Raw genomic sequence first — 24,505 nt, 5'->3', positions numbered from 1 at the left:
GAACGTCGTGAATCACGAGCGATTATAAAGGCTGTGTTGTGGCGTTCAGGACGGAGCAACATCGAGACAAAAAACAAAAACACCAGCATCACCTGCGGGTTTCCCACAGATAAAAACGCGACAGGGTAGACCAATGAAATAAATCGTAGGCGGAAAACGTAAGCGACACATACTAATTTAAAGACCAGTAGAAATGTGATGATTTTAGATCAACGAAAAGAAGACGTGGGCGGAGTTGGATCAGGTCTGGCTCCACCCCTTTGGACTTGTGGTTCTGCGGCGAGTGATTGTTGTGACATCATTTGCTCTTTTTATTTCTCCATAACCTGACGCTGAGCCTTACGAGCCTTTCCATTCATGTTACAGCCATTGACCGCCGTCCTCTTTATAACGACTCTGTTTTAATGTCTCTAAAGGTTCCCTCACAGTAAGTAATTACATGAAATCGTTACAAACACTTTGCCTGATGTCTGAGACCTGTTCTATGTTCATTTTGAGAAAAGGTTTTGTCCCAAAACATACCTAAACTTTACTGTCAACATCATTACATATAAAGCTCAGAAGACAGGTGTAGGTTCACTGGTGGATTTGAATGGTGAATGTCTATATTTGTGTTGTAGACATTGTGACCCCTGGTTCCTATCACCGGTACTGTCAAGAAAGTTTGAGTCTGTAAGTTTCTCTAGCATGAACCGTTTCACATCAAACCTCTCCGAGTGACTTTGTTTACATCTCAAAGATGTAAGAAATTTTCCCATTTCACTTTCCTATTTGACAAATCGTATTGTAGCTACACTGAAAAAAATGCACTCGGCCCTTAGTAAATTTTACATAATAAAATTGTGCATGTTTTTCTCTATTTAAATGTGTTTTTGCTTCAATTAAATAATAAGCAATGTTGAAAACCAGTAAACTAAACATATGAGACACGCTTAAAGTGAATTAGAAATAATTATGTCGTGTCAAGGGGTAGAAACTGCGCGTGCGCATGCACAACTTTTCCCGAGCTGACGGCAGCCATTTTCTACACCTTGTCTCTGGGAAGATTTGGATTACCTGAGAAAATTCTGTCCTCTTACATTCACAAGGTAGGAGATTGTATATTGTCTATTGTTTGTCATTATGGACATATAACATATTCATGGCATTTACGCAGAAAAATATTGGCAGAAACGTAAGGTTAAGGGAGGACTTAGCATGGCTTAAAATTCGCTAGCTTAGCTAACTTAGCTAGCTAGCCAGGTTAGTTTAAACCGACGCATATTCAAAGTACACAGCGTTACTCAGTCAAATAATCACTAAACTTACTAAAGCTGATCGCAGTGTTTTAATTGTAAAGGTCAGTGTTTTAATATAGTGTGTCCTTCATAGTTATCTGTCTACGTTGAGGTCACTTGAGGTCCTCACTAAGTTTGCTCATGAACACAACCGTTAGCTAACGTTACTGTTGACCTAGCCTAGCTAGCTAAGTAACGGCGCCATTTTCTGAAGTTCACTGCAGACGAGTGCGTTTAGCTGCTGTGTCATCGTACAAGTACACGGTAAAATATTGTTTTGATGGTTGTAGACGCGCACAACGCAGCGTTGGATATTTCTTTGATTAAACGTACAGTGAAGGGACGACTAGTAAAGCATAAGTTTGTGAGGGGCACAGTTCAACACATATTCGAAGTAAATAGACCTAGCTAGCGTTAGCTAGTTGTGTGTCCTTTACATGGCCTGTAATAGTCTTTTCCCAAGGAGGAGGCTGTACTCCCTTCGCCTGTGATTTTGGATGTGATATTTGGGTACTAGGTGTCCACAAACCTGTGTAATTTCAACCTTATTTAGCTAGCTAGCTAGCTCCACCGACTCTGGGGTTTGGATATGGAGCCTGCAAACTATTGTAGCTTGCGTTAACTTAGCTAGCAAACATAGCGTTGGCAGCTAGTAGGTTACAGACATCAGTTAACTGGTTTAATTTCAACGTTTGTCCATTTAACACTTTATGCTCTGTTCGATTAACCCAGTTTGCAATGTGGTGTTCCAACATGGACTCTGATACCGTTAGCGCAGCTAGCTAGCGTTAGTTAGCTAAGCAAACGTTAGTGTTAGCTAGTAGGCTACAAGCATCACGAAGCAGGTTTAAGATTAATTTCAGCTTTCTGTTCCATCAACACCAATCGCTCGACTTTGCTCTGTAAGAATTGTCAGTGGAGATTTAGTTCGGCATAATAGAATCCGTTATCTTGTTAATTAGTAAGCTAATGCTAACTGTTTAGCTCTGTAGTGGAAAAGAGGTTTGTTTGCCCGTATAACAGCAGTCATTGCTCATTATTATAATCAGAACATTATTTTGTATATAAGATGGTGCAGACACACTCACAAATGTATTTTGCTCATGTAACTCCCCTGTCATTGTTACCAAAATGGGGTTTACCTTATGTTTAGTCACCCTGCATTTATGTTAAACATTATGGTCTTCAAGTGCCAAGTGGTAGAAGTAATTATTATACATTGATTTTGATGCTCAATAATGCACAAACCCTAGACAGGGAATCCTGTTAGCCATATTGATTAAAAGAACCTTGATGTGGCTTAAATATCATAGTTGGTTTCAAACTAAAATAATGTTCACAGGATTAAAATAAATAGCTAAATATGAGTAAAATAATATATTATTGTAAGAGTATTAAATTTCAGCCAAAATAATGCACTGTTATGTCCTTCCACATGGTGAGATAAAACATTTAAGGTAAAGCAATAAAACATTAAAGGAAAGCTTATGTTTAAGATAAAATGTTAACTTGGTCTTTCATTTAGTTTTATTTAAATGTCCTCTTTGTTTATAGGTTAAGGCTTAACAAGGTTGTTGAGTGCCATGTTTTAAAGGATTCTCTGTCATGTTCTAAGTCTCTGGTAAGTGCATTTTTATGATCCAGATTTGATGTTTAACTATGAGGCTATTTGTTTTGTGAAGCTACTCTTTATTTTTTTGTTTTATTGTTCAAATTAATCATTTTTAAGTCTCTAAGATGATTGGGATTTTGATGTTCACATGTTTCTTTTATCTGTTCCTTGTATTCTTGTCAAGTTAATGTACCCTTTTAAACAGGTTAAGGTATATTCTAACAAGTGCAATCAATATGTGCAGGCGAAGAATGTCCACCTTAAAAGAGAAGCCATCATAAAAGCTCTTTGTCCGCCCCTGAATGATGATGATGGATTTCTTATCAAGGAGTACAGGGTAAGTCAGTATGTGACCTAAGCACGTCACCATCATTCTAATTCAATTCTAATTTCTAACTAAGGTAAATTCATCTTATTTCATATTTGTGCTCTTTTAAATACTGTGTGTCTTCCAGGCACCACAGTTCTTATATCAATTGCTTATAACATTTGCTTAATAAAATCAGCCCCCTCCCATCTGTGTAGTAAATCCAAATCGAAAAGAGGCGTTGATGTGTTTGTATGTTAGGACCAACCATAGATTGTAGGTGCTAATGTGAGAAGGGTGAACTAGAACTATCCATTTTGTAATGTGTATTTTACCATTGAATGGAGTTTTGTGGAGATGAGAGGCTGATTTTATTTATATTAATCATAAAATAAGTATTTGATATTAAATAAACTGTTGGAGGTACCTAGAAGTATTTAGAAGAGCTCAAATGAGAAATAAACTGAACTTACTCTTTATGGAGCAAGATTACAATGGAGTTTAGTATTAATAACAAGATTTAATTATTAGGACATTCATGGTGAAGACATATTGAGAGACCAGCACAGCACTGAAATGGGCATTTATGTCATCAGAAGAGGGTGGAACCCTTGGAGAGTATGAAGACATTGACGCTGATGGAAATGTTATTGTAGGAAACATCAAATCAGTTGCACCAGACTGCAGTAATGCTTGGAGTAATCTATACACTGAATATTGGTCATCACAATGGGTGGAAATAATGCTATGAATTTGTACATTCCTCATGCCAAAGGATGGTGCAAAGCTCTCCCCTAATATTCTTGGTTTGGAGAACAAAATCTTGGGATAGTCAAAATAGGCTGTCCGTTATGGAAATATATGGAACTTTTCACACTAGCTTCTGCTTTGATTGAAAAGCAATGGGCTTTTGAACGACGCTTACGTCACAAACAAGTATGGCTGTATTTGTCAACATCTCTTTTAAAATTCAATGACATTTCAATAATTTTCTATACAACATGTCAAGATCCTGGTCATGTTTAAGAACAATTTGTTATAAAACAGCATGCAGTTAAATTTTAGAGTCTTTTTTTGCTAAAGCTGTACAAAGTAGTCTTTTGAACAGTTTGAGCTCTATAAATTTTCACCCTAAATTTGCAAAGTCTAACAAGCAAAATAAGGTTCTGCTAACTAGAGGCAGTGCTTTGACAAGAAGGCTGTACTCTGTAGGCACTATTTCTGGGGCATTATTTTGATCATTACACAATATCCAATTGTCATCAAAGTCATATAACATTTAATACTGTGTAATTGTGCTGTTCTATTTTAAATATCTGCTGTTGTAAAGTTACACTTAAGGTTGGTGTTATCATTACATAATTACTGAATGTTACTTCATTGTTTCACAAATTCTGGGCCATTACCTAAGACTTAATTAATTGTGATTAAAGGCACACACATTTAGGTGAATTTGTTTATAATTGAGGTGTTCTATTTGAAGCTTATTGTTGTATGTAAAGTTGCATTTTAGCTTGTGTTGCCTGCAAGACAAGCAATAATGTATTGATACCTGTGCATTTTTAGAGAAGTATTTAGTCTATTTTTTACTAGTCTGCTTTATTTTGTCTACAGTCTTGTTTTATTACTTTATATTCAGTGTTTTTCTATAGTGGTAAAGCAAATATGTACTTTAGTTGATCCTAACATGCATGTGCATTTGATGTACCTTAATAAAGTCACTAATTTTTTTTATTGTCATGATAATCATTGTCTTGACCATATGTTTAAATAGATGGAACATTAATAAGTGTAGCTGAAGTTTAATTTGTGAAAATTAACATTTAAAATTGGTCTGTGATATAATTAAGCTGTTGTACATAAACAATGAGTAACTATTTGGAAATACATTAGAATTTAGTAGTTTTACTAAAGTTATTTAACAATCTACATAATTTAATGAAATAGCATGAACATGATTAAGTTTAGTTAAAATGACACTTCAAGGAAATTTTACAAAATATAATTAAGCTGGCAAAACTTACAAGCAATGAGTAAATGTCATCAGAAAGGCATCAAACTAAAAAAGTTGTATTTTTAACAATCTACATAATTTGCCTAAGTAGAAAGAACATGATTCATTTTAGTTATTGAAGTAAATCCTGCAAAATATAGTTAAGTTGGCATTGCTTATAGGTAATGAGTAAATGTTACTCGAATTATATATCTGAATGTAGAAAATTTAATTTCGTGCAACACTTTGACGAAAAAAAATTAATAAAAAATTAAGTAAATTCAAAGTCATTTTTTTGAGTGTACCTGCTACAGGCTGCTGCCGACACTGCCCCCACTGGCCTGTTCGGTAATCCACCCAAGGCTTTGTAACAGCTTCTTTATGTAATTTGGATATTTTCTCCCTTTTTGTCTATTTTCTTTTCTTAGTTATATCTTCTTCAGCTACACAGCTACAGATCTGAAGCAAACGTGGAGCTTGATTTCCTCCTTTCTCTCAAAAATGAAAGCTTTAGGTGCTGTTTATCTGATGGGGACAGTTTTGGTGGTCTACCAGGTCTTGCATGGTTGTAAGGAGTCTCATTTTCTCTGTGTCTTTTAATACTTTTTTAAACCCCAGTTTTGGAAACTCCTGTTTTTTTTTTCCATTTATTTTCCTTTGACTTCCTCCTTCTCACACCTGTGGATTATTTTATATCTAATCTCCTCAGAAACATCTTTTAAAAAAAATTAACAACTTGTATCTAATGCCTGTTTTTCTGGAAATTAAATGAGGGGTGGTCTCTGACTGTATATATCACCCCACATCATAACAGTGCATAAAAACAAGTATGTTTTAACATCTTAGCTTCGTTGTCAGCTATCCGTTCCTATTAGTGTTTGTAATATTTGTAGCTGATACTGTGATTATGTTAATGTCAGTGGATGATATCCTTCACTAATGTGTGTGTGTGTGTGTGTGGAGTAAGCCGTCAGCTGGTGCTCAGCTTTAACATGTTCCAGAGGTGTGGATTAGATACACCCTGATGAGTCCTCTCTTCAGTGTGTAATTGCTAATTGGCTAATTTCCTGCAGTTAATTGGATTGTTCTAAATGGTTATGTGAGCTCCGATTCCTCAGAGACCATGAAAAGTTAACATGCCATGAGATTATAATTATTACTGCAGGTAGTACGGGATGAGTTAGAGTGTGGTTGTTTGTTCCTTCACTTTCACTGTTATGGAATATGGAAAGGACACAGAAAATGAACAAGAAAGAAAAGAGAGAGGAACAGACAAACCAATGGAGGTTGAGAATAGAGCTCTGAGGTCATGTGCAAATTTGTAGCTAGGCCAAAATGGGACCTATAGTAGCCGATGTCAGCCTATGGTAAACAAATGTATTCCAAAGCCAATGCATAATTTTCTGTGCATTTACCCCTGAATGTCAATAGGTGCAAGGCTGTTAAAGTGGAATTCCACCAATGTTTCAAAATTTCTTAATAAATTAGTGATTGAGATATAAACAAAGTCATTCAGAGTGGTTTGACATGAAGTGGTTCATTGTAGAGAAACTTACTGACTATATTTCCTTACAGTGGTGCTAGGAACCAGGGGCAATGTCTATAAGGCAAATATAGCCATTATATAGTTTTTGTATGTTGATAATGGTAAAAATAGTGGTAAATCTGAAAGAACATACCTTCTTTTTGGTACTTTCTTATTGTCATGTACCACTCCGCCATGAATGGATTGAAAAAAACAAACAAACAAACAAAACATATTTTAGGCCCAGATCCAAATCTCATAATGATATCTTAGGAATTAGCCTGTGCACTCATAACCAATTCATGTATGTTTTCTGTGAAGTAGATTTTAGAGGCATTAAGGGGATTAATGGGATGTTCAATTTTAACCACAAAGGACAGTGTGGTTGCAGGTTTCTTATTTCATTTAGTTCATTTAGCTCAATTAAAGTTTGAAACCATTTGATCAAGTAGAATCAGGTCTGCTCCTGCCTGATTTGAATGAAAACTTGCAGCCAAGTTTAGGTTAGGGAACCAGCCCTGTGACTGGAAGGTTGCCGGTTCGATTACCTCAGCTGACAGTACAGTACAGTACAGGCACCTAAACCCCAGTTGCTCCCCGGGTGCCGTGGACAGGGCTGCCCGCCGTGGACAGGGCTGCCCACCGCCCTGGGCAATTGTGCTCACTGCCCCTTAGTGTGTGTGTTCGCTAGTGTGCATGTATGTGGGTGTTTCACTGCACAGATGGGTTAAATGCGGAGGTCTAATTCCTCTGTGTGCACACACAGTAGGCTAATGGAAAAATCGGTAGAATTCTAGTATAATAACCCTGCACATTTAAATGGTATAACTGCTTTGAGTGAAAGTAAAATCTTTGCTAAAACAATACACTACTTACACTAAGAATGGACAGAAACATCTGTGGACTCTTTCCAGATATGAAGCGAAAGTGGAGCTTGATTTTCTCGAAGATGAAAGCTTTAAGTACTGTTTATCTGTTGCTGACCATTTTAGGGCTCTACCAGGTCTTGCAGGGTTGTCAGGAGTCCTTTTTTGTATCTTTTAGTAATTTTTTTCACATCCCTCTGATTGCCTTGAAAGAAGATCAAGCCCAATACCGAACGCATTTACTCTAAATATCCATCTAAAACATATGTGACACCATATTGTGTTGAGAGTTCTTGCTCTGAGGAAGGTCAAGTGTGACCATTTGTACTGCTTTTCAGTATTATATCTCTTCATTTCAGATTTGGATTGGACTACTGTCCACCCTTTTTAGATTAGTGTGCGGGCCTAAATCCAGTTTGAACTCCAAAAGGATGACATGACACTATAAGAGTAAATTGCCCCAGAACAGTAGGACCTCAAGCCATTTTTCAGTCAGTTCTTCCTGTATTACCTCCTACAGTTGCTCACAGAAGCCTCTTCTGTGTTTGTGTGTGTGTTGTCAGCTGTCAGTTCTGATATTGACACTGGTCAGACTCAGCTCTGGACCTGGGCACTGAGCTCATAAAACCAGTCTCAGGAGGTGTGTGTGAGCCTGTGTGTGTGTGTGTTATCTCTTGGGTGGTTTTCACTAGCTTAACCTGCAGTAGGGTTGTAATTAACTGGGGCTAATTATTGGCAGGCAGGGGTTAGGATGCCCGTGAGAGCTCCCTTTGCTGCCTGCACAGATAATCACAGCTTAGGGCTCTGTCAAAGGGTAACCCCCCCCCCATCCGTCTGTGCATGTTTCAAGTAGAGCTTCATAGATTTTTACTCATGAGTGTACTTCATCTAACGAGGCTTGTTTTACCATCCTAGCTACCCCCTGTGTGTTATATACTTCTTGCATGGCCTTAACTAGCTATGAGGACACTGAAATTCTATAGCATAGTTTTTGAATGCTTATTTTTTTTTTTTTACATGTATCCCCAGATATAAATTTCAATGTGGAAATGATGACAACACTGTGTAACAAAACAGTTTATGAACTCTTTCCCTCTCATTTTGAAAGTTTTGACTGCAAACATGAGCCTTTGTAAGCTCCTGCTGGTGTGGGTTCCTTTTCTTTAAATGTCATGCAAAGCATGCTTATACCTCCCTTTTTATTCATATTTATGTTTGAAAACAGTTCAAACAGTTTATTTTGGCTAAAAGAAAGAATATTGTTCCTGTTTACTAGGATTCATTTTAACATTCCAGAGTCAATATACCTGTATCAACACCTTCAGGTCCATGCATCATAAAGCCTTTGCAATACTATGGAGTGTGGCCTATAATGATGGTGATCATTATCATAAATTATTTTTTAATTGACAGCTTTTGGAGATAACTTCACATTTACAGCAAAGCAACAGGTGTTAAAGCCCAATTCAGCCAAGCCTCTGTTCTCTTTCTCAGCTATCATCAGAACAGACGCAAACCATATTCAATTACCATCTGAATCCCAGCCAGGAATCTATAAGCTTTTGGAGATGAGGGAGAGGAAAGAGAGAGAATTGGAGGGTTCACGGGAGGGTACAACACATGGGAAATCACCGCACTGCGCAATACCACAGACATCTGTACAGTGCTCCGCTGGGGGATGATGGGATACTGGAGGTCAGTGTAGACGGGTCAGGCTGGACAAAGGCACAGAGGGCTTCTATTTTCATTTGCTTCTCCTTTTTGTCGCTGGCTTCATCTTGCCATTTCTCTTCTATTCTATTCACTTCTCTTTGAAGTTACAGCACTGTGCATTAGTCTTAGGCCACCTGAGAACATTATATTATTATATTATTATTTGCTTGGAAAAATGCTAACATTGCAATAGATACAAGTAAATGTTATTACAATACATTGTAATTTTATATTTGTCACTGTTTGCTTAACCATTTCCAAACCTCTACTTCATTTAATTAACCACTTAAATAGCCAGGGCCCATCAGCGGGCCCAAAGTTTTGTAACGCACTTCAGTAATAGTTCAGCCAGTTTGCATTAAAGGCCCTGTAGTTACTGAATAACAAGCCTTAGTATGTAATATGCCTGGGATTTTAAGGGGTTCAATCAGTTGTGCTGGTGATGGGACTGAACAAATCTATTTATCAAGAAGAAGAGAAACCAGACACAAAATATCCAGAACTGAAAACAAGAAATTATTACTGTTTTTGTGTTTCTTTCAACAAACCTCAATGCCAAGACAAAAAGACAAAATATTTGTGTTACCTCATCAACTTTACTGTTTTCTTAAGTAAATATAGCATGTGTATATATATATATATATATATATATATATATATATATATATATATATATATATATATATATATATATGTGTATATATATATATATATATATATATATTTATGTATATGTTAAATATAGCACAAATATATGCTCATTCATAAATTGCCTGCAAAGCATTCCAAAAAGTTGGGACAGGAGCAATTAAAAACAAAGAATATTGTGAAATGTTCTGAAGACGTCTTAAAATGTGACGCAGTCAAATAAATACTCAAAAAAGCATCAACAAATAATGCAGGAATCCAGTGAAATCTCTGTGCATAAAAGGCAAAGCCAAAAATGACCACTGAATGAATGACTTTCGATCCCTTAAGCCCTATTTGGAGGATTAGTTAACATAAGGAGGTGGGGTAATGTAATTATTACCGGCGTTTCTCATTGATTTTAGTCCTATGCAAATGCACCATGTTAGTCCTTTTTACCGACTGCACGGTCCCGCATCAGTAAAGACTCCGGTGCCTTCTGTAAAAAGAGCCATAAAAAATAACCTCAGGTTATTTCTCAGTAAAAACACTATTACATCCTGTGGAAAAGGACCGTTTATTAGTCTTCTCTGACGAAGCTGAAGTCGGCTTCTTATTCGCCAGCCTCTTGTTCAAATTTTCCCTTTCCACTTTTAATGGTGCAGCAGTTATTATTATAACGGCTGAGGAGTCAGAATGTAACTGCTGCACCATTAAGGTTTGAATTGGAAGCCAACTTCAGCCACATTGTTCTCAGTGGCTAAAATCAGGCCGGTATGTAATGTTACTGTCCTGTCTCATGTGTACAACTCAGAACATGTAATCATTACAGAAAAAAAACCTTTGATTGGTGAAGTTGACCAATGTCCGAAAGCACTGCTGACTTTTCTGGGCTTGAGCTAATCTGAAATGGACTGATGCCCAGTGGAAACATTTATTGTGGTCTGACAAGTAAGCCTTTCAGATTGTTTGTAGAAATAATGGATATTGTATTTTCTGGGCCAAAGAAGAAAAAGACCATCCTGATTGTTGCCAGCGTAACGTTCAAAAACCAGGGTCTGTTGTGATATGGGGTGTAGCAGTGTCCATGTGTTAGTAACTTGCACATTTGTGAAAGCACCATTAGCGCTGAAAGATACATACACTGGAGCAACATAGGCTGCCTTCTAGATGACGTCTTTTGCAGGGATGTCCACATGCCACACCAAGCCACATTCTACACGTCCTACACCAGCATGACTGTGTAATCCAAGAGTGCAGATGCTAGACTGGCCTTCTCACATTGTAAACATGTGGCACATTCTCTGCATGTTTCAATGCACTTTGAGTAAGAAATGATTATTATAAAACTACACCATGCTTTTGTTATCACCAGCAAGGACTGTGACATTAACAGTCTTTTTAGCTGGCTTAAGACTTTGCATTGTATGTGTGTGTGTGTGACTGCTTCTCCATTCCTTCTCTCTACTCCTCCCTTTGCTTTTCTTTTTCTCTTCATTTTTTTTTTAAGCTTTCATTCCACTGATGTATGGTTGTATGCCAACGTTTGGAAGCCTGTGGTCAAATTACATGTTTTCTTGGTGTTCTAATTAAAAATAAGTTAACACATCTTCTATAGAGAGCATGCGCGTTTTAATGCGCAAGTACTGTTTACTTGCTGAACTGCTCACTAAACTATGCAGAACAATGACATATTTAAGTTCCATGAAGAGAATTTGTTAATGCATTTTCACAACAAAATGCATAATTTGACCAGGTATGTTTAAATTTTTGCATTTGACTGTAAGCCATTCTTGTATTCATGCCATTATAATATCTTTAGATTATCCATAATCTACACTTAATGCTATGCAATGCTGCCTCTGTAGGCTGTTAAAGTAGAACTGACTATATACATACTGTTTACTGCATGAGTTATAATGTCTGATGCTATGTATTCATCACTTTTACACAGGCCAATTAGAGCAGGATCTGCTGTGCTATCACTTTTAGCGTAGGTTATTTTCATATCTGCATCCATTACCTGAATGTACATATGGACAGGGCATCCTTTATACCAATATGTGTGCATGCATGTGTGTGTGCAATGATAAAGATAACATACCTCATCAGTGCCTGTGATTACAGTAATGATCTTGCTACATTGGTTTTGTGGTCTTTCATTAAGATAAGCTGTCTCCATAGTGGGGGAGTTCAGTGCACGGGCACAATTTATCAAATACATACCGACCACATGCAGCCACATAGGCCTAAATTTACTCCTTTCACCAGCTTTGTTGGCTTTAGAAACAGAAACAATAACTCAAATGAGTAAATGTTAGAGGAAGAGATCATTCTATAGTTAGCCTGTATTTAACAGAAAATTGTTTTGATGTTTAGTGTGTGCACATTTTGCCATTATTAAAGGTTCCATGCTTTTCAGGAAACTTGCTTTCGGTTTTTCAAAGAAATCTGCAAGGATATTTTACCACACCTCCAAAGTATCACTATCAGAATTATAATCTAAGGAGGTGGCTTTGTTCTTGAGTAATATTATGTCTGGCCTTCATACTTGTCAGCAGATGACAAGATGACAAGTTTTTGTCTGTATTGGCAAAATTGGCATGTGTGTACAATGTGTATTATATTTTGACATTGAACAGTTTTATGGAAGAGGGGGAAGCTGTGGTTTTAAAGGGTAATTGCACTGATTTTTCAAAATGTCTTCAGAATTGAATTGTAGAGATGTAAATAATGTCATTCAGAGTGGTTTGACGTGAAATGCAAAGTGCTGTGCTCTAGTAAAACTTACTAGTGGTGGTGACCAGGAGTCAAAATCTCTGTAACACAAATATAACCATTCATTTACTTCCCAAAACCACCAATGAAGCCACACGTCTTCTGAGTTTTTCAGTGTACTGTAGATAATGGTAAAACAGTGGTAAATCCATGAAAATGGCTTATCTTTGGGGACTGTTTTACCTCACAACACCCTGCATGTACCTCTCAACCATAAATGTCTTTTCAAAAATGATGTTTTAGGTCAAAACTTTATCACAAAAATATGATTTAACAATGTTTGTAACAATTTCATGAAGTAACTTTCTGTCAAAGAAAATTTTAAGGGCATTACCATCATCACCACTGAAAATAATTCTGACTCATTAGGTTTTTTTAGAATGAAGTATGGCTTTGTTTATATCTTAATGCTTCATTCATGCAGAAATAAAAAAAGAACTATTGGAATTCCCTATTAATTGCAGTAGTCTTAACAAATATTTAAGCAATTGATATAAAAACTGTCCGAAATGCTACTGCTTACGGTGATCAACTGTGGAAAACAAATAGTCACATAGAGATTAGGTTATAAATGCTGGAGTATTCCTTTAATTAGGCCTTTGCATGTTTGCCATGTAATGTTTGTTAGACGTGTGGTGGATTTGTAGAGAGAGAGAGAGAGCAGATCAATTAGCCCTCCTCCCCTTCACTCTTTCTCTCTCTCTCTCTCTCTCTCTCTCTCTCTCTCCCTCTCTCCCTCTCTCCCTCTCTCTCTGTGGACAGGATAATGATGGCAGTGAATGCAAGCACCACATCCACCGATAGCTTCCCTCCATCTACTCTTCTCGCTTCAAGAAATAAAAATTCTTTTTTTCTCTTCTATTCCCATTCTAGAACTTCATCTTGAGTTTGGAGATGTGCTGGAGGAGTGAGCCACGGAGACCTACACACACCCCACCCCTCCTCTGTCTCCTCTTTTCCTCCCTCTTCCCTCTCTCAGCGCACTGTGGGCTGTGGAGAGTGATTGGCATCTCCTGCTGCGGATCGAGTGGGCCCTTGTGTCAGCCAGACGGCCCCTCACGGTTACCATGGTAATTGATTGGCGCTAAAGCGTGCTGTTTGATCAAGTTAGCACTAATTCACGTTTAATGAAGCTATTGATCGGAACATGCTGGTGTTTGTGTTCCAACAGCCACAGTCGAACATGCCAGCTTAGTACACCTGTATTATCAAGGAACAGAAAAAAAACACTAAAGTGCAAACAGGCTGACGGCAGGATGGATTTATATTAACGCTGAAGTTTGAAGTTGCATACCATATGAACCCATATATGTTCATACTGGAATTCTAAAATTTCCTTTACTACAGTGGTTCTTAGAACTTCAGGTTTTTGTAAATTGAACCTATTTTCATGAAAAATTGATAATGTGCAATAACAAAATGGTGCTTAAAAACTTCTTTAATACTGATGTATACAGTATAGATTGAAATATTATAAACTAGTAAACTAGACTCAAGTATTTTTAAATGTACCAGTCATAGTAAATTTTAAGTGACCATTTTCCAACCTTTCTTTATTCTTTAGAATTAAACAGGCTGTTTTTGTTGCTGTGCCTTTAAGACTAATGCATATATAAATGATCTCTAGCCACACTGATAGTTCAAAACGGGCTTAGTTTCCATATATGGCCTGAAAAAAATGTATTGTAACAAAATTATGGTACAATAAATACAATACATTAAAGCATTCTCAACATCTTTCTTGATGTTATACAGCTTATTCAATGATTGTGGAATCAGCTACCATTATTATGAAGTTTTTTAGAGCTTTTTGCTAAATATTTGAAGACTATGATGTTGTGCGATCTTAAAAACAAAGGTTCTTTGAGCGACACCATAGAGCAGTGGTTCCCAAACCTGGTCCTACAGTACCCACTGCCCTGCACATTTTACTGTTTTTTCTGCTCCCCACAAACCTCATTCAACTTAACAACCAACTATCAAGCCTTTCCTGGGTTGAAGTGGGTGCATTAGTGCAGGAAAACACAAAAATGTGCTGGACAAGGGGTACTCCAGGACGAGAGTTGGGAACTTGTGCCACTTTTGGTTCCCTGAAAAACCTTAGCTGTCAATCTCAAGGTTTATCTGTGAGACTCAGGATTTTTTTGTCTTTGCTGCAATCTCACAGTCATTAAACCAGATTATTGATCTGTTAATTTAGTGTGAAGTTCAATTAAATAAGCGATTTTAAGACAGCTACTTACTTTAAAGTAAAAACAACAAATCATTTTTGTGTGTTTGCCCCTCCCCCTCCAGCATTATTGGCTAATACGGCCCAACCAAATAAAAGACCAGTGTACTGATTTTCTGACATTTAAAATGTCTACCAAAACACATGCTCATGGTTTTTTTTTTTTACCAAATTCTACAGGATTTCCATCACCCACCTCCATATTTCTATTATGATAAAGAACCATATTTGAAAACCAGATTTATAAGTGTGAAGAACCTTTTAAAGACTTTAAAAATCTTCATATAACAAAGTTTCTTTACAAATTTAAGGGTTCTCGAACCTTATGTGGAGGTTCTTTGAACTTAAACATTCACATATCCCCTTTACAAACATTGTTCTCCAAAGAACCATTAATTAAAAGGGTCTTCATGGAATTAAAGACCCTTCTATGGTTCTGCGTGAAGAAACCTTTACTGGCGTCTTTAGTTTCAAGATATTACAATCATTTCATACATGGATCTAAATAAAATTGGTTTTACATTATTGAGAACAGTGGATCCAGTTTTTCAAATTGCAATTCAAACTTTTGAATTATAGCTTATATTAGAGATATTTGAAAAGGAGAGAGATAGACTGATGTACAGACACACATAGAGGCAACCTTATGACACTTTAGTTCTGTCTGCATTCATTGAAGAATGCAGGATCAAATAACAATCAAGCAGCAGTCAGATAGAAGAGAGAAAGCTGTGACCAGACTCTAAATGAGAGAGAGAGAGAGAGAGAGAGAGACCAAAGTAGGATATTGTTGTGGTGTCTTTTCTCTTTATTCTGGTCGCACAAAGAGATGAAGATGGCTTACACACACACATACACACATACACACACAGGGCTCAATCTATCACCACAACACCTTCCCTTGGGAGCTAGTGGGGAAGGAATCTAGCGTGCCACACCATCAGCAGATTAATGGGCTAACACACAGCGCACGCCCATAATGGGCTCCCAGGGAGAACGGGGACTCGCGGAGATTAGGGCCTAGCAGACAGGCCTGTCCATGGTGAGCAACACAGATGTCAATCGATCCCTAGATGTGTCTGTGTGTGTGTGTGTGTGTGTGTGTGTTTCTGTGTAAGTGCATGTGCGAGGGACAATACTTAGCAAAAGAAAGTGTTTGTGTATTCGTTTTCATGCATTTTGGGGACAAAAACTACAGAAAAAACTACAATATGAGGACCAAGAGAATGGTCCTCACTTTGTAAAGTGTCACATTTTTGAAACCAAAATAACAAAACCTTTTTGGTTACTGAGGTTAAGGTTAGGTTTAGACAGTTCTTATTACAGGTACTTAACACATATGGTACATATCATCACTGTCCAAAAAATGTATTTGAACACATTTGAACGCAGCTGCTGTCCTTTATATTGTGTAAAAAACTCATGATGATTGGTCCAATAGAAATGCTCCAAAATAAATTGGAATAAAATCTCTTTACCTTACATGAAAAGTAATGACACTGTTTGGCCTCTCTTATAAAGTTACCATTTTGGAGATCCTTGTTCAAAAATGTATTAAAAGATAGACACAATGAAAACGGACAACTGTGCAAGACCTGATAGACCACCAGAACAGTCTACCAGGTCAAATAAAGAGTAATTAAAGCTTTCATCTTTGAGAAACAGGAGAAAATCACGCTCCACTGAAAGGATGTCCAGCTGTCCAGAAGCCGTTACTGAGAAAAGGAATTTACAAATCAAGTAAAAAAGCTGCTGGTGTTCTCAGAACAGTGGACTGACCACCGCAGAGGCCAGATGTCAGCATCTTTGAATGTGTTTGGGATTATTTGGATCGTGAGAAGCAGAAAATGCAACCAACTTCTAAGACTGAACTTTGGATATGTGGAAACATATCTCTTTAAAAAATTGAAAGTAAGTCTCCAGAAAAAAATGAAAATAAAGACAATATTATTTTTAGGAATCTAATATCAGAATATTTTATATATCTTGGAAATATAATACATATGGAGCATACATATGACAAAGTTCTAACATTGTATAAAAACAAATGTGTGTGTATAAGAGGGAGAGAGAGAATGAGAGAAAGTAAGTGTCAGTGAGAGTGATGGGTATGTCAGCAGTGCTTGCTTTGCTGTCAGCCAATAAGGCCTTTTGACAAGTGAAGATGAAGCCTCACACACTCACTATACTGAACAATAGGCTCCCTTTACTGTCAGAAACTGTGTATGTCAGTTTGAGTGTGCTTGCATGTGTACTTAAGTGTATGTTGACTTCAAAGCTAGTAGTGCTTATATACAGTGTATTATGACAGATCTAACTGTTGTAATTGTCATAGTTAACATGCCAAAGGGGAACCGGGGCCTCCTCACATTTACCCCTATACTCACGTGTTTCATGGTGCGAACATGTGGATCTGAGTGAAATATGCATGGAAAACAGTTTTTTAAAAGGAATATTCCAGGAGTTTCAGTGACATTTTTGTCTGCTGCTGTAAGGTTGATTACCATGAAAATAATCTTGATATGTTCCCTTGTGCTGCTGCTGCTGGGTTCTTTTCTAAATATAGGGACACGGCTGGCATTATTGTCTATAGTAATCAGCTTTACACTACAGATGCAGCAGATAGAGATCAGAGTGAAAAACGCTGGGGTATTCCTTTAAAATGCCAAATTTGTATTGATGCCAAAATTATTTGTTAGCATATTTTAGCTAGAGGTCTGCTATCCAATCTGGCCTGACATAATATCAGTTCTTGGCCAGGTTTGGGCAGAATTTTCACAAGTAAAACATCAGGCTTGGTTTGTTTTCTAAGGAGTGATTTTTTTGTAGAAAACTACATAAGATTGTAGAAAATTACTCAAGTTTTACACACTCTCATGCATTCTTTCTCTCACTGTAAAACCACATCTGTGATAATTAATGTATGTTAGTGTATGCAAGCAGTTTGGGTCACGGTGGGGTTTCAAATGTATTGGCACCAGTCGGACCTAAATGGGCTGTACAGGTTTTTGATTTCATGCCTGTATCGTCCTCTAATTCCAGCATGGCCATAATATTTTCGGGAGATTTCTATGATTGTCTATGTCACTGAAAGTTGACATGACCAGTTACAATAAAGAGATGAAAAGGTTTATTCAATTTAATTCAATTTATTTACAAACCAAAACCACAATATTTTATGTTTTACCTTATGAACCTAGGTTGGGGTGAGGGTTCTGTACACCAAACTCATCTTTATAGGCCTTGCCTTGTGCAGTATAACTTTCTAGATGGTCTTTGTATGCTGTAGCATTAAAATTACCCTTCATTGAAACTAAGTGAATCCCTAAAAACCCTGAAAAAACAGCCCCAGACCATTATCCCTCCTTCACTAAACTTTACTTTTGGCACTATGCGTTCCAGTAGGTGATGTTTTTTCAGACAGTAAAGTGTGATTCATAACTCCAGAGTACATGTTTGCACTGCTCCAGATTCCAGTGGCAGCTTGCTTTACACCACTCCAGCCAACACTTGGCATTGCACAATGATCTTAGACTGTGCAGCTGCTCAGCCATGGAAGGCAATTTTATGAAGCTCTTGATGCCCAGTTCCTGCATGTTTTCCTCCCGAAACGTTTTTTCAAATTCAAAATTTCAAATATTGTTCAGAATGTATATTTCAAATTCAGTGTATATTTACAAAGAACAATAAAGTTGATGTTTAATGTAAAACATTAAATATGTATTCTTTGTACTGTGTCTTTTTCAGATCTAAAAACACGTCTGTTTTTTTGTAATTAATTAACATTTTGTGCTGATATGAATATATGCTGATTTTATTGGTTATATGAACTAAATATTTTCTATTGATTTACATACAATATACTTTTTATTTAGCTTCAAAATAATCCTTATTGGGGTTTTAAAGCAAATAATCTGTGTAAATGGAACAAGGTGTATAAAAATACTTTATCCATAAATATGCTGCAATGTCTCTCTCTCTCTCTCTCTCTCTCTCTCTCACTCTCACAAGTTTGTGAATGGAACCTCCGGCCATTGTCTCTATGCCACTCACACACACTCCCAGAAGAAACACAATTGACATTTAGCAGATTGCTGTGTATGTGTGTGTGAGAGAGAGAGACTGTGTGTGTGTATATAAGGTTATTAAGATAAGACAGGTATGCCGTAGGTTCTTCATTACCACGTTAGTGGATCTCATCGTCCTCTCTCCCCCAGCGCTTCAGTGGTAATTGGGTAAAGCTATTAGATCTGTGTGTGTGGCTGGTGATAGGGTGAGGCTATTACAGATGGTCAGAGTTTAAGTAGACTTTAATAGCCCTGCTTAGCAATGGTTAATTGGCCGTGTCCAGTGAGAATGAGAGGGATTGATTCCGCAGTGTCTGGGTTTGGGTAGGAGAGGTTGAAGAACAGAGGTTGTAGGGTCATGCGTGGCAAGTGGGTTTTAAGACCATTTTTAATGCATTTTATTCCTTTTTAATCATTTCTACTTCCTAGACTCCGTTCCAGCTGTTTTAAGTGCCATGAGACATTCGAGTCTGCTGCAGTTTCAATGTGGAAATGAGTGATATGTTCCCATCAGGACTATTGAGGAAAAAACTCTTGACTGAAAGTACAATTTGATCATCTCTCCAGGTGTGTGTGTGTATATCTCGTCGCTTTCCAATTAAAGACTCTATTTTTTGTCAATTTTTATTGCATATGGCAAAGGTCCTGTACATCCAAAATCACTTGGAATTAACTCTTATTAACATAAGTTTACATTAAAAGTTAAGAAGGTTGATGCCATCACTATATATTAGACATGTATATATATATATATATATATATATATATATATATATATATATATAGCTGTTAATGTAAGTTACATAATTTAAAGAGATTTTATTTCAAGCAACGTTGGAGTATATATTGCTCTATTCATCACAAAATTTTCACACAATATAAAGGGCAGCTGATTTTCCCAAAGTGTGTCAAAAAATGAAAAACAAAAATGGAGATACTTGTTACTTGTAACAATGACTGTCAACAATATACAACATGGATCATTGGGACCGTTCAAGAAAATGATCTAAATTCATGATACTGTATAAACCACACATGCCATAAACTATATTTCAGGTATAAACAAATGAGTCAATATTATTTATGGGTGGCAATAATTTTGCCTCATATGTTTTTGAAAGAATACAACAACACTTTTGTAGTTATGTGTGTTTTTCTACAGCGCTAACACTTTGATTCTTTGACACAAATAGTTAGCTTATCTCTGAATGATGGAAAAGAGCAGGATGCTGCCAGACACAAGGTAAAAAAGATATGCTCTAGTTTTCAAACACTTACGCAATTCTGCACTGTCTGTTCTGCATTTTTTTTTATTTGATTCAGTTCAGTTTGAGTTTTCAGGTCAACTCAGTTCAGATTACTTAGGTTCAATTCAGTTCAGGTCAGTTTAGTTACAATCAGTTCAATTCAGTTCAGTTTAGCTAAGTTCAGTTAAATCAAATTCAGTTCAGTTAAGTTTACTTTATTTAGATTCAGTTTAGTTTAGTTAATTTTGTTCAGTGCAATTCATTTTAATTAATTTCAGTTAACTTTCATCAGTTTAAGTTTTAAACAAAAAAAGGTACTCCACTGTAATGCATAACATCAAATTTTAGTACACGTAGCCAAAATGCTATTCTGGAAAGAAAGAGGTATACAGGTCTGATTTATATAGAGAAAAATCTTTCTATATTTGGGAATGTGTGTTTATGCCAGATAGCCAGATATCTCAGCTGCTAAACTTCGCACAACAGTGGAGCGTTTTGAAGTTTTTGGAGTTTTTGGAGAAGAAATTATCCATAACCACATTGCCCCATTTAAAAGTTCCATATGCTATTTTACTGCACTGCACTCATACAAATAAAACACATTACTTAATACAGTTCTAGCCAAAAGTAGGACAACAAAAAGACAAAAAAAAAAACAACTATTTTTATGTATATTGTCCTGTCGAAATGACAGTGCATTAAATGTGCATTATTTGTGCATTTGGCATTTGATTTTGAGATCAGAAAAGAAGAGTGAAAAGCTGGATAGTGCCAGACAGGTATCATGTAAATTGATATACTATGAGAGAAAGGCTGGCAGTTAAAGTTCAATTATAGATAGAAAAGTCATGATATTTTGAGATTTGTGGGGCACTGTTCAAACCCCAAATCTCTAAAATATCTTCAGTTGTTGATATTTTTTTTTCTTACATACATTGAATGTTGATGCTCTTTGGGCCCCTTTGGGACAGTCTTAGCCTTAAAGCACCTTGTGCTAAAACTGTGGAGAATATTTCTGTACTGAACAGTTACTGTTAGTTTTCTCAAATATATGTTAAAGACAAAAGAAGGTAACGCAAATATGACTCCAGCTGCTGAATCAACACTGCCATCTAGTGACTAATTTACAGTTCCTAGGCAGTGCACACCAAGCTTACAGTCTGAGATATACAATTCCATATTATCCTAAAAAATTAAAATCCCCCTAAGAATTCTGTATTATCATGACTGGGCCTTAAGTCACTATGTGAAATGACAACTACTCTAAATATGTTTAATATGTAGGTTGTACAACAGATGTTGCCTCTTATCATGTCCGCAAACCATTTTAATCATGCAGTCTCACCTAACAAATAAAAAATTTTGTTATTTTGTTATTATTCATAGAATTACTGATGCAGTTTGCCACCCCATTGAAACCGCTGAAACTAACCTGGCCACCCCATTGAAAAGGTTTAGGCTATGCTTCTGCACTGGTGTCCATTTTGTGGTGAATAAAGACAGAATCGTTGTTTTCTTTACAATTTTGCCTGATGACCAAAGTATGACCAAATGTTAGTTTGGTTTATTTGATAGCCCATAGGTCTGTGACTAAAGAGACTACAGACCACAGAGATTAGGAGGGCATTTGCAGACAAACCATCTTATAGTTACATTTTAAACTTTTTAAATTGCAACTCATTTAGCCATTAGGTATTTTTCATAACTGATAAAAAATTAGTAAAACGTTTGTGAAACTGTCATTTTGCTAACATGTAAGCACAGTAACTACAAATGTAATATAACAGCAGAATATTTGATGCGCCATATAACTGTGAAGAACTTCCACTGAAGTTCAAGCTGAACTACAGTGCTTTTTCATTGTGTCACCACCGAAATATCAAGCGGTGCTACTCACAGATGTGTTCCCATATCTTTCATATTAATAGATTTATATTTTGCTGTAAAACCTATAATGTGCTGCACTTCATATTATTGTTATATGTCACATATGTTATATGTTTTAGAGTTTTATGTTATATGTTTTAGAGTTTTAACTTGCATTTGTGGATGCAGCGACGAACTGTGTTCACAGACAGTGGTTTTCAGAAGTGTTTCTGAGCTCATGCAGTGATTTCCATTACAGAATCATGTCTGTTTTCAGTGCAGTGCTGCCTGAGGTCCCAAAGATCACAGCCAGCAAATACTGGTTTTTGGCCTTGTCCCTTGCATACAGAGATTTCTCCAGATTTTCTGAATATTTAAATGTTATTATGTATCATAGATGATGAAGGCAAAAGTTCTTTGCTATTTTACATTGAGAAATGTTATTCTTGAATTTATATATTAATTAAGTAATTTGATCATGCAGTCTTTCACAGTGTGGAGCTTCAACATGTGATATGTTGTCTTTGTACTATTTTCAATGAAATATAGGGTTTAAATGATTTGCACATCATTGCATTTTGTTTTTATTTACATTTTACACAGTGTCCAAACTTTTTTGGAAATGGGGTTGTATTTACATAATGCGTGCTGGGTATTGTTGTAAGAAAATATTGATGAACAAAAACATGAAAATTATATTAAATCAAGAATTCTGTCAAACCGATTTCCGCTAAGGGGTATAATGTGGTGCTACAAAATGCTACAATAGTTTACTTATTGAACTATAGCTTTAGGCTGGGTAACTCAATCAGTACAAGAAAATCACTGCAAATAAGCTGGTTTCTAGAATACAAGTTTACTTAAAGAATTATTCAGTTAAATTATGTTACCTGTGTTAATACTGACCTTGCAGTAAGGTGGCCGTTTGGGGTCATCACTACATTTCCCTGGCTCTTTGTTCCCTATACAGCCCAATATTTACAGGGTCCTATGTTCCCAGAGCCCAAGGTTTCCTCATTTAAATTTTCATGGGCAATTTCGCTGTGTTCTGCTGGTGCCTCAATAATATTTCCTCAATTAAAAAAAAAAGAGTAACTATACCTCCTGAGCACATCTTCAACAGCATCTACCCTCCATGTCAGCAGTGTTTTTAACTTAACCTCCTCAACTTCTTTACACCATTTACCCCTTTGGGAATCCCTTAGCATCTCGAGTTTGTTACTTTATTCTGCTAACTTGCTTGTTAGCAAGCTAAAGGCTGCACAACTAAGAATATAGATACAATTAATTAATCAAACAATTATGTATTCTATACTCATTTCTCGAAAAAATGGACTGGATTACAAAGTTTGCTTACCTAGCTAATTAGCACACTGAAGCTAGCCTAGCTGAGGCAAAGTGCCTCATTGGAAAATTGGACAAATCTGCTCCTTTTTGTTCCCTTTATGACTTTTGATGATCCCATGATGTTAGCCATGTGCTTGGAAACCTTTTCATAGGTTTCCTTAATGTATAATTCTGAGGTAAAATGTATCATATAAAAAGCTGAACATAGGGCCCAGGGAACACAGAACTTTGGGAACATAGAAGCCTGAGAATGTAGAACCCTGAGAACATAGGTACTCTCCTCGTAGTTTTACTATGTTTATTGGCTAAGCTAACCCATTAGTTTACCTTGAACATCAGCTTAAATTAGCAACATTAGCTAACTAAAAAGTAAGCGGCTTTAGAGTAAATAAAGAACATTTTGGTTGAGTCATTATTGAGTCATTCTTGTTATTCTAAAATGAGCAAAAAGAAGAAAAATTAAAAGAGAAGCAGCTATTTAGCTAAGAATAGCCAGACAGCCCGCTAATTGCTTCCTCAGGTTGGAGTGGTGGAAGAGACATTTTTCACACTATAACACTTATCAAAATTAAACTAAAAGTTGAATACTTTCTTTATATTAGAAATAATCTTCAGTAAAAGCTATTTTTGACTTATTTGTTCTCTAAAATTACTGTTACAGGGAAAAATCTACTGAGGTATGGTAAAGAGAGTAGTTGTAATTACTTTCCATCTCTTTTCAAATGGAAAGTAATTAGTGGCAATTCTGCACTTTTCTGTCATGCCAACAGACCCATGACTATATAAAACATTCTAAGAATAAACCTCATGATATACTTACTGTATTCCACAGATGTATCACCATAATGTACCACCGATAGCAATAGAAAAATTTAAACAAGTATAGGGAAGTGTGCAGTGGTCATTTATTCTAATATTGTAGGGCTAGAGTTATGGGGTGTCACAGAATATCTCTATTTTGGATCTCTCCGATGTCAAGACTAACCAGATTATCAAAATTAGAATAATCAGAGGCACGAGAAAAGTGGAGAGTTAAGACAGCCATAACCA

The 24,505-nt window shown here is 36.4% G+C and overlaps 1 long non-coding RNA gene across 1 annotated transcript; it reads left to right on the top strand.

Moving 5' to 3' along the window:
* Positions 1-2,615: 2,615 nt before the first annotated feature.
* LOC118798729 lies at positions 2,616-4,206 on the top strand. Its single transcript, XR_005006075.1, has 3 exons — positions 2,616-2,898; positions 3,095-3,226; positions 3,728-4,206. It is a non-coding gene; the product is annotated as an uncharacterized LOC118798729 (long non-coding RNA).
* Positions 4,207-24,505: the final 20,299 nt, after the last annotated feature.

Source organism: Colossoma macropomum, unplaced genomic scaffold (assembly GCF_904425465.1).
Source record: "Colossoma macropomum unplaced genomic scaffold, Colossoma_macropomum, whole genome shotgun sequence".
Lineage (NCBI taxonomy): Eukaryota > Metazoa > Chordata > Actinopteri > Characiformes > Serrasalmidae > Colossoma > Colossoma macropomum.
The sequence above is the reverse complement of the archived record's forward strand: the minus strand, read 5'-3'. Positions and strand labels throughout refer to the sequence as shown.